Source organism: Squalius cephalus (assembly GCF_949319135.1).
Source record: "Squalius cephalus genome assembly, chromosome: 7".
Lineage (NCBI taxonomy): Eukaryota > Metazoa > Chordata > Actinopteri > Cypriniformes > Leuciscidae > Squalius > Squalius cephalus.
The window spans coordinates 36,474,993-36,483,482 of record NC_137128.1 but is presented as its reverse complement, the minus strand read 5'-3'; positions in this window follow the sequence as shown (position 1 = coordinate 36,483,482).

Genomic DNA, 8,490 nt, shown 5'->3' with positions numbered 1-8,490 from the left:
ATGACCATATTAGCCCAGTTCTGTCAAAACTGCACTGGCTCCCTATTAAACATCGCATCAATTTTAAAATATTGCTGATTACTTACAAAGCACTAAATGGTTTAGCTCCGCAGTACTTGAGCGAGCTCTTAACGCATTATAGTCCGTCACGTCTATTACGATCTCAAAATTCCGGCCAGTTGATAATACCTAGAATATCAAAATCGACTGCTGGCGGTAGATCCTTTTCCTATTTAGCACCAAAACTCTGGAACAGTCTTCCTACCATTGTCCGGGAAGCAGACACACTCTGTCAGTTCAAAGCCAGATTAAAGACACATCTCTTTGACCTAGCTTTCACATAATACATTATAGACTTCTATAATTTAATGTTAGGCTGCATATAGTAGGTCAGCCGGAACCGGGAACACTTCCCAAAAATCCTGATGTACTCGTTACATCATGAGAAGAATGGCATCTACGCTAATTTTAGTGTCTGTGTTTATCCCGAGGTTTTCCTGCAGCCTGCCGGATCCAGGCCGTATCCAGATCTGACGAAGGACCTTCGCCTGGACAGATGACAACGCAGTGCTGAAGTGCCAACTAGTCTCTCCCTATGGAGGATCCCACTACCACTCTACAGATAAGGCGTTGTCGGGAAAATTCGTCTCGCGTTCCTACCCCAAAGCAACAAATAAAATAAAATTCCTTATCAAAATTTATAAGGAAAGACAAGTATTCTGTTTAGGCTTGGCTTGTAGGGAATTCCAAACCTGCGTATATTCAAACGCACATAACTATAGAACCCATTCTAAATGCGCATGTGAACGCCATCAGTGTTTCTCACAGGTTCGCATTTAAAGTCTGTGTAGAGAGAATGGTGTCGTCTTAGCGGCCCCTAATTTAATAACAAATGATCATTGCGACGGAAGCAAATCAATTAAAACTAACTTTAGATGGAAATAACTTAACTCTGCTGTACAGCCGAAACAATCTCTGTTGCCTTAAATTATACGCTTATCTCTGTAAAGCTGCTTTGAGACAATCTACATTGTTAAAAGCGCTATATAAATGAAGATGACTTGACTTGACTTGCCACAGAGATGCTGGCGAATGCAAAGGCTGCATACTGCATCAGTCCTCTGTTACAAAACAACACTCACAACCCACTGACTGCATAAGGGCCAGTTTACAGTGTTTGCTGTTAAAAACGCGAGATGCAGGTCAGTGGAACAAAAAAAAGCAAAAGGTCTAGGGACAATTTTGAATGGGCCGCAGCGTTTTTCGTGTATGAGGCCATTCACACAGAATGCGTTTTTGCTTCGAAAAACGTAAGACACGGGCAGTGGAATGGTTTTTAAAAGTTTAACTTCTTTTAACTTGAGCACTGCGTTTTTTAGAACATAGTGTCGTGCCCGAGACACTGCAAAAGAGACGTGAGCGTAACGGTTAAAGACATCCATCTAGCACAATTACATTAAAAAACAATGGAAAGTAGCGCAGTGGAATGGAACACGTTCTGTGTGAACGGCCCCTTAAGGTGATGATACACTGGACAACTTTTTGAGCAATGTTGCCGTCAACGAGCAACCAGATGAGACACAGGGCCCACGACCGATCTAAATTATCCAGAAATTTGTTGCCCATTCTCAGTGGGAAGTTCCCAAGCAACAATCACTCGGCAACATTGCCCGGCAACATTGCTCAAAAGGTAGCCCAGTGTACCATCCCCTTAAAGGTAGGGTAGGTCAGAATTGTCTAAAAAAACTTTTATTCAAATTTGTTTAAACTGTCTTTATATACCAATACATAATTAAAATGCAAGTACTCTGAAATAGAGAGTATAAAAAATTGAGTGACTCTAATGTATTTAATCTTCAATAAACACAGCTCATTAATTCCATTCACTCCCACCTAAAAACGGGTGCGCGACTGCGCGCACGTGGGCAGAGCCAGTAATAGCGGCTGTAGTCATGGCGACGGAGAGTGACAGTCGCGCAAGCCAATCACTTGTTTCGTCCCGGTAGGAATTAATGAGCTGTGTTTTTTGAAGATTAAATACACTAGAGTCACTCAATTTTTATACTCTCTTTTTCAAAGTACTTACATTTTAATTATGTATTGGTATATAAAGACAGTTTAAGCCAATTTGAAAAAAAGTTCTTTAGACAATTCTTACCTACCCAACCTTTAAGGGCCGAGATGTGGGGTGTGGAATGGGTGGGGGGTGGAAGCAAGGTCTCGAGACACATTTTTTAAAAAAGTTTACACAGGTTTACACAGAACGCATAGCCTGGCTAACGTCAGACCTCTTCTCATTGAGATGTGGTCTGGGAACCACATGTTCATTTTCTTGAATTTGAGGCGTGGTTTACGAATGCCCAGAGCCGTTTATTGGTCGCTACGAATGTCTATCAAATGCGCCTGTACGTAGCTCATAGCCAATCGTTTCAATTATACCAGATGACGTATGTAGAGCGACAGAAATTTGACGAGGAAGAAGACGAAATAAACTTGCGTTCTAAACTACTTAGAACACTATCTAAGGCTGCATCGAAAGGTAACTTCGCGTCTGATGTCATGTTGGATTCATAGATATAAACAAACTGCTTCGGTGTGTCGCATAGACGTCGTCATTGTCTTGCTGCTCCCTCCCCGTTCTGTGATTGGTTCCCTTTTTGAGGGGAAAATCATTGGAACAAAAAAAACAAAAAAAAAAACAAAGAACAAGGTCTAGAGATGCGAAGTTGAACTTCTTTTAACATTTTTAGAATGATGTTTCATGTGCAAGATGCTGCAAAAGACGCGAAGTGCGAGCACAGCGGTTAAAGGCATCCGTCTAGCGGATGTTTACATTGAAAAACATTCGAAAAGTAGCGTAGTGGATTGGAAAAACGCATTCCGTGTGAACAGCCCCTAACTTATTTTAACTCGAGTGCCGCGTTTTTAGAACACTGAGAAGCTGCAAAAGACGCAATTTATTATCAATAATTTATTATCACACATTTTATTATCAATAATTTTCAGTTTAGAATGAATTTGTATTCACACACTGATTACATATCTGTGTTGTTAGATTGCTTATACTGTGTTCAAGTGTTCACTTGAGAAGTTCACTGAGTTACTGAAGACTTTTAAATCACTTGTCCAGCACAACGTGACCTTGGAGCACAGGGATACTTACAACCAAATTAAAACTATCAGCAGGTCATAATATGACATCTCTTCAATAACTGAGAACACCTGGGCAAGCTGCAATGACTGATTTTCTTTCATTAGTTCAATACAGTCTGGTTTGAACAAAGATGCTGCATTGTGTTTTCTCTTTTCTCATTATCGTGCTTTCTCTCTTTCTCCCCCCCTCTCACTCCCCTCTCTTCTCCAAGTAAAGTAGATGAATAATTCATTTCATAATTCATTCGTTTAACCAACTTGATAACATTTCAAATTGAATGAAAGAAACCTCAGGGAGCAAATACAGACCTTTGTGTGTTTGACAAAGAAAGTTTATTTCCTCATTTGAGCAGGTAAAAAAAAAGCACCTTCAGAAAGATGTTTAAAAAAACAGGAAACTGTGAGCCTCGAATAAGTACACCAGTAAGGGTGCCTTAAAATCACACACAGGGGGGAAGTTGAGTGCTATTATATTGGTAGCAATTTTTGCATGGTATGTTCAATAGGAAATGTGTTTTTGTTTCTGCCCCAGAGAGTCCTGGTCTATGAGTGGAGAAGTACATAATGTTAAATTTTATCCAGTACCATAGATGTGGTTTTTGATGTTAATAAGATATTGAAAACTGCTTCCGAGGGTAAACCTAAAGGTTATGGAAAGGAAAAGCTTCCCTGTCGAAAAAATATAGGCCTATATGTTGAACTCACTGGTGGCATAAATTACCGGAGTAGCATACTATTGAATTATAGTTGCTTTACCCACAGCAACAGTGTAAAAGTGGCCTAATTCCACGGGAAAACTGCAGACTTGGCAACACTGACATAGCCTACACATGAAATATTGATTTGAGTTAAAAAAAATAAAATAAAAATAAAATAAATACAAATCAAACGCAACGAAACGAACACGGCAATAAAATGTAATATTAACAGGCCGTCTGAAGTTTCCAAGGTCAGTTTCATTACAAACGACAAATAAGACGTATAAGATAACTATGAATGGAAAAAAAGAGTGCGAGTCCGCGATTTCACACGGAAGATATAGCCACTGTAATCCCAGCAAACAAAAATATGTTCGGCCTATACATTTTTTTTGCTAACGCTCCCACTAATATGAAAACATTATTCCGAATTTTCTCTAAACATTCAAAACGCCCAGTTTTTTAAATTATTTAAAAACGTTTTTTTAATTTTTTAATTTTTTTACTTTGAACGAACAAGATGAGTTAGCCTATACGAACGTTAAAGGGATACTCCACCGTTTTTTCATATTAAACTATGTTATTCCTTTAACTAAGACGAGTTGATACATACCTCTTTCGTCTCAGTGCGTGCACTAAATCGCTCTGTCTTGCGGCGAAACTTTGTTAGCACTTAGCTTAGCCCAGTTCATTCAATATGGGCCAAGCAGAGAAGCTACAAAACACCTCCACGTTTTCCCTATTTAAATACAGTTACTCGCGTAGTGTAACTCGACCTAGGACGGTGACACAAAACAAAACGTTGCGCTTTTCTAAGCGTGTAAAATGGATAACTATATTGTATGGCGGAATACCATAGCAAGTGCTTGTAAGCACTTCGACTTGGTGCAGTAATATCTTCACTCGTGAAAAATCCTCTCACCGGCCCCCGCTCCCTCTAGTGAAGATATTACTGCGCCGAAGTCGAAGTGCTTACAAGCACTTGCTATGGTATTATGGTATACATGAATTCAGACTTTGATTTCAGTTTTTGGTTTCTTCTAAAACTGGTTTGCAGCTATAGCCATATGAGATGATTCAGGGCTTACATCAGAAATTCTTACCAAATAAATTTAAAGGCCTCCATTTCAGGCCAGTCCACGAGTCTGGTCTGGCTCTCTTTTTCTGCTGGGAATAGAGCTCCATTTTCTTTTATGCCAGTCCTGTCCATCTGAGGTAAGCAATACTACTCACACAATCTGATGAAACACTCCCTCATCCATGTAAGTCCATTAATATTAGTCCTAAACATTCAGCAGCTTTGCAGGCATAAAAAATAGCAGCATAACTATGACCGTACACTCATTTTCTCTCCCACCCTTACAAATCTTAAAAATGGTTCTTATATCTTGCTGTCACTGTAAGTGTCAAAACAAGGAATTAGTAACTCCCACATGAATCCGTTAAAGTTGCACACATCATTAATTTAGTCAAGGCTGTTGGGTAACTCTAAACCCAGGAGATAACTGGGACAGTTGAAGCAGAAAATCACCATCCAAACATGTATTTTTGGATCTTATGGATTGGTTTTTAAACAGTCTGTATTATTACTGCAGCGCTTATACAGAATACGATGATAAACATTGGTTGCTTTTGTCATATCATACCCCAAAAATGTGTATTTGTGTGATTGTATAACACACACAAAAATGTATTATATCTTAAGGTCAGAGATTCCATGTCGGATTAGGATTAAAATTGCGTTCAGAGAAAAAATAATAGTCATGGTTGTCATCAGTTAGACTCAGTCCAATGTGATATTGATATTTCCTAGTGATATTTTCTCAGTCAATTAATTTTGTGTGAATTTTAGTGGTGAAATCTACAAGTATGCGAACTTGAGTGTAGTGTTCAGTTTAATTTTTAGCAATTACCTTGAGATTGATGTTACCTAAATCCTCAACCCTGAGCTCTAAAATATGACAATAACAACAACATTCCAGTGTGCTTAGGTAGATGGGCACACTGATGCCAGGGGTCAGAGGTCGTCTTGTAAGCAAGGCCATTTCTAGTCTCAGGCCGTAATCAAAAGCAGCCCTGTGTCCTGTGTGTATTAAAGAAAGATGTAGAGTTATATCTTTCAGTTTGACGGTGCACAAAGTGAAAACAGTTGCAGGAAGGCACCACAGTAAAACCTGCTTTCTTTCATAAGACAATTCATCACAGAAGAGATAGTTGTGGCAAACCAATATTCTCATCAATATTACATCTTGCAGCTAGGGTTTCCAATTTCAGCTGAACAAAATAAAAATTTGAGTTTCCTTTTAGGAGAGTGAAGTAAACTCTCCATTTCTTTATACCACGTATGCCATTTGAGATTTAAAGTAATACCTCACCCAAAAATGAAAAAATTCTGTCATAATTTACTCTCTGGTCCCTTTCTCGTTATTCTTTTTCAGACTGAATATCAAACCTTCGCACCCTCGTGTTTGTTCCAAACCGGTATGACTTTATTTCTTCAGGAACACAGAACACAATATTGAACAAAAAAACGTCTCAGTGTTTTTTGGTCCATAAAATGAAAGTCAATGGAGTCCAAAGTTGACCTCAGCATTATTTAAAACATTTTGTGTTCTGCAGAAGAAAGAAATGCATAGAGATTTGGAAAATGAGGGTGAGTAAATGATGACAAAATATTCATTTTTGGGTGAACTATCCCTTTAAGGAAACCACTGGGGGCAGATGACGACCATATCAAAATGCTACAGTGCACAGAATTGATATGCCAGCAGCTATGCAAAAACTGTTTGACTGAATTAAGTGATAAAGATACATGCTGTCACTTTTTGGATTACTAGCATACGATTTTGTTGCTGTTGTTTAAAAAATAGACTAATTTTATACTAAAGTGTCACACACCATTACACCCATATCAGTTTAGCAACCCTAAATTATAACACCACAGAACTGTGAATGTGCATAAATAAGATGAACAAACACACTTCAAATAAAGTGCTTTGTATTTTAGACATTTTAATTAACATAGTAACAAATCTAGTGAAAAATAAATGGAAACTGATTTGAAAATGTCAAAATGTTTCTTATTTTGTTTAAATATCTTTTTTTAATTTTTTTTTAGTACTGCCCTTCGGAAGCAACATAACATACTTGCATGTCTCCCGGAAGACAAATTAAGTACAATTTACCTTGATCTTCAAATTCAAAAAGTTTTCACCCTCGGCCCCTAATGCATCGTGTTGCAGCTATTTTTTTTTTTTTACATCTTTTATGTAAAACATCTTATTCAGGACAGTACTAAATAAAAAATAACATGCATTTTGTATGATCCCTCTTATTTTGTTAAAATAGTTAACATTTTGTAGATTCTGCAAGGTGTACTGTATGTAAACTTTTGAGCATAACAAGCCAACAGATAAAAGTTAGCTAAATATCATAAGGTCTGGTCCATATTGCAGCTTGTCACGGTCAAAAATCACCAGCTCAATCACAGTTCTTTTTGCTTCTCCGTGCTGATTAGGGGTGGAATTATTTAAGATTACCATTTAAGATTAATACCACATTAGCTTGACAATGGCATGGCAGTCTCATACAAAACTCTGAATAACTGCATTATTCAGGACAGTTGGCAACTATGCACTATGGTTGGTTACCCTGCATTCACCCAAAGCATACATGAAGCATACTGTGCATTACTCTGACAATGCAGTGCTTGAGTGAAAAGGTTATGCATGATGGAGCCCACCATGTGACAAGTGAAGATGTTGTAACAGCAGAACAGAACCAGAGGGCAGGACACACTTTACAATTTATCTTAGTGAAACGACAAATGATCAGCCACAACACAGCATTTCCATAGCTTCATTATGCAGTGAGTCCCCAGGCGTAATAATCATGATATCAAATGACAGGCTTTCTTCAGGCCGCCGCTGAAGTTGTAAATAAAAATATGTTAATTTGGCTTGCGGTATTTAAGCGACCAAGTTGCAAACATCATTTGCTTGAGTTAATTTGTACAAGATCGGGGCATTTTGAGAAGAGAGATATAAGCCAGGGGAATTACTAATGTTTGTGTGAATTAGCTAAGTAATGTATACCCATAAGCATTAGTTTCATCAGTTTATGAGAATGATGGTTTACATAGATGTCAGTGAGTTTACTTAGGTTTTCATTCACCTGTCATTGTGTTTGAAATGGAAGAGGTAAATATGATTGAGGTAAAGTAGTTTTAATGGAGTAAACTTTTTGTATAATACCAATATTTATAGAATTTAATTGATATAATTCATAATTCTTTTTGCTGGCTTCTCCGAGCACATTCACTGAGATTTTGTACATGCAATTCCCCACACAACAACAAAATAATAATAAAATATATTAATTTGAGAGGCATGCTACTCTTGCACATTAATGAGGCAAAATCAAAAGCCAATGGCAAAACACGACTACAGTTCTCTATACACAACTCTATACAACACAGCTCTCAATACTGCCCACTAGCTGTGGTGGAGGAGTCCAGGCTGAGTACTAGCAAAACCGTTTCTCTGTGTTGATTTTATGTTTCACTGTGTTTTCAAGTTGGGGTGTGGGCTCTCATTCAAAATACAAACTTTTCTTTTGCAAATTAATTAGGATTTCTATC